Source organism: Myxine glutinosa, chromosome 2, assembly GCF_964187855.1.
Source record: "Myxine glutinosa chromosome 2, kmMyxGlut1.1, whole genome shotgun sequence".
Classification (NCBI taxonomy): domain Eukaryota; kingdom Metazoa; phylum Chordata; class Myxini; order Myxiniformes; family Myxinidae; genus Myxine; species Myxine glutinosa.
The window spans coordinates 104,748,768-104,752,081 of record NC_136262.1 but is presented as its reverse complement, the minus strand read 5'-3'; positions in this window follow the sequence as shown (position 1 = coordinate 104,752,081).

Sequence of the window (3,314 nt, the reverse complement as noted above, 5' to 3'; positions counted from 1 at the left end):
ACAGCACACCGAAAGAGCAGGAAGTGCCAGGAACGGTGCCATGCCCCATGGCCATCATTGAAAACCTTCATGGAGCGCCAATCCACGACAGAGAAGGATTACGCGTTTCTTTATCTTCTGCTTCAAGCTACAAGTACCTGCAAGCATCTAACATCTTGTTTTCAGTTCAGCCAATCCCGAGCTGCTTCAAGGTGTTCAAAGTTCAAGGAGGCAGAGATGAACATCTGAGTTTATTCAAACAACACAGTGACCGAACACGCAAGCCTTCGGCTGCAGGGCATCATCGAGCCACTGACTCCGCCTACCCGGAAACGGAAACAGGTTTACATAATACGTCATGTGTAATACCAAAGGGTTTTGCAGTTTCCAACATCTCCACTTCCCTTCAAAGTGACGACATATGGAGGACTGTGGGCCTTCTGTTTATCAGGGACACGGAGTCCGGGCGGCGTTTTTTGTGCGACACCGGCGCTCAGCTGAGCGTGATACCCGCCTCGGTGGATGACAAACAGGCCGTACATTGCAGCCCCGCTTTGGTCGCCGCAAACGGTTCCTCCATCCGCACCTTCGGTTCGCGCAGCGTCGAATTATGCTTCGGGGGCCAGCGCTTCAGGTGGGACTTCATCATGGCGAACGTGCCCATGGCCTTGCTGTGTGCAGATTTTCTTTGCGCGCATGGGCTTTTGGTCGATGTCAAACGGCGTCGGCTCATCAACGCGGAGACCTTCAGCTCGCTCGCTTGCTCATTGAGAGGCTCCGCTCCGACCAAGCTAGCCTGCGCGCTCCCGGCCGTGGATGATTTCACCCGCCTACTCACCGAGTTTCCCGCCCTCACGCAGCCGACGTTTTCGGCCGTCGCCGTCAAGCACGGCGTCGAACACCACATCCCGACCACAGGTCCACTGGTCTACGCCAGGGCCTGCCGCCTCGACCCGGCCAAACTCGCCATAGTGAAGGCAGAATTAGACACGCTGGAGCGATTGGGCATTGTGCGACGCTCGAATAGCACGTGGGCCTCGCCCCTGCACATCGTGCCCAAACCGAGTGGCGGATGGCGACCATGCGGCGATTACCGCCGCCTCAACGACGCCACCACCCCCGACCGGTACCCGATACCACACATACAGGACTTTTCCGCCCGTTTGGCGGGGCGGGTGATCTTCTCCAAAGTCGACCTCATTCGGGGCTACCACCAGGTACCTGTCCGGCCAGCCGACGTTCTGAAGACGGCTGTAATTACACCTTTTGGCCTCTTTGAGTTCCTCCGAATGGCGTTCGGCCTTAAGAACGCGGCCCAGGCCTTCCAGCGGCTGATGGACAGTGTGCTGCGCAATCTCACCTTTCTGTTTGTCTACCTGGATGACATTCTCATCGCCAGCACTTCCCGGGCGGAGCACCTCGTCCACCTGCGCACGCTTTTTGAGCACCTCGGCCAGCACGGCCTCATCATCAACCTGGCGAAATGCCAGTTTGGCGTAACGGCCATCGACTTCCTGGGGCACCGCATCACGAAGCGCGGGGCCGTCCCGCTGCCTACCATAGGTGGAGGCAGTTACAAGTTTCCCGCGCCCTCGCTCCATCAAGGCCCAACAGGAATTTTTGGGGATGGTAAATTTCTACCACCGGTTCGTGCCTCGCACCGCCCAACTCATGCGCCCCCTGTACGAAGCCCTCCGGGGCAAGCCGGCCAAGCACGACGTCGCCTGGACCACAGAGATGGACGCGGCGTTCACCGGCGCTAAGCTGGCCCTCGCCAACGCGACCATGCTGGCGCACCCGGCGCTCGAAGCACCCATCGCCCTCACCACGGATGCTTCAGAATACGCGGTGGGCGCCGTGCATGAACAGTGGTGAACGGAGCTTGGCAACCGCTGGCCTTCTTCAGCCGGCAGCTTCGCCCTAACGAGCGCAAGTATAGCGCTTTCGACCGCGAGCTCCTCGGCCTTTACCTGGCTGTTCGCCACTTCCGCCATCTTTTGGAGGGCCGCCCGTTCACGGCATTTGTGGACCACAAACCCCTGGTCTTCGCCATGGCCAAGGTTATGGAGCCGTGGTCGGCCCACCAGCAGCACCACCTCTCCGCCGTGTCCGAATTTACGACGGACATCCGGCACGACGTGGGCAAGGACAACGCTGTGGCCGATTGCCTCTCCCGGTACGGCACGAACGCCATCCACCTGGGTGTGGACTTCGCCCGCATGGTGGCCGACCAGACCGCCGACCCCACGGTGCAAGCCCTCTGGACAACGGACACAGGCCTGCGGTTGGCCGACGTCCCCTTCGAGGACACAGGCACAGTTCTCCTGTGCGACGTCTCCCTGGGCCAACCTCGCCCCATCGTGCCCACCGGATGGCGGCGGCACATTTTTGACGCCCTCCACGGCCTTTCCCACCGGGCCGGAAAGCATCACAGAAGCTCGTGGCAGCGAAATTCGTCTGGCACGGGCTCCGTAAAGACGTCCGCGACTTGGCCAATGCCTGGGTCGCCTGCCAGCGCGCGAAGGTCCACCGGCACACCCAGGCCCCGTTGGCACCATTCGACGTGCCCGCGCGGCGCTTCGACCACGTCAATGTGGACCTGGTGGGACCCCTTCCCTCCTCGCGGGGCTTCACCCACCTCCTCACAATGGTGGACAGGACCACCAGGTGGCTGGAGGCCGTCCCGCTGGCATCAACAACATCCGCCGACGTGGCGCAGGCCTTCATTGGCGCCTGGATTGCCCGTTTCGGCACCCCCTCGGACATCTCCTCTGACAGAAGTCCGCAATTCACCTCCGAGCTTTGGGGCGCGGTCGCCCAGGCCTTGGGGGGTCAAGCTTCACCGCACCACGGCCTACCACCCCCAAGCCAACGGCTTGTGCGAGCGGTTCCACCGCTCGATGAAGGCCGCTCTCAGGGCCAGCCTCCAGGACGACGGGTGGGCCGACAGGCTCCCGTGGGTCCTATTGGGCCTCCGAACGGCCCCTAAAGAGGACCTCCAGGCTTCCACCGCCGAGCTGGTCTACGGCCAGCCACTGCGCATGCCGGGTGAATTCATCCCTGACGCCACCGGCCCCTGGTCCGTGGCTCGCCAACGCTCGGTCCTCCAGGAGGCCGCCAGGAGATTTGCCCCCGTGCCCACGTCCCACCACGGCTGCCCCCAACCCCACGTCCTCCCAGCACTTCGCACTGCGGAGTACGTTTTCATCCTTTACGACGCGCACCGGGGACCGCTCCGGCCGCCGTACGATGGACCTTTCTGGGTCCTGAAGAGGGACGACAAGTCGTTCACCATCGACATCGGCGGCAAGGCGGACCGCATCTCCGTGGACCGC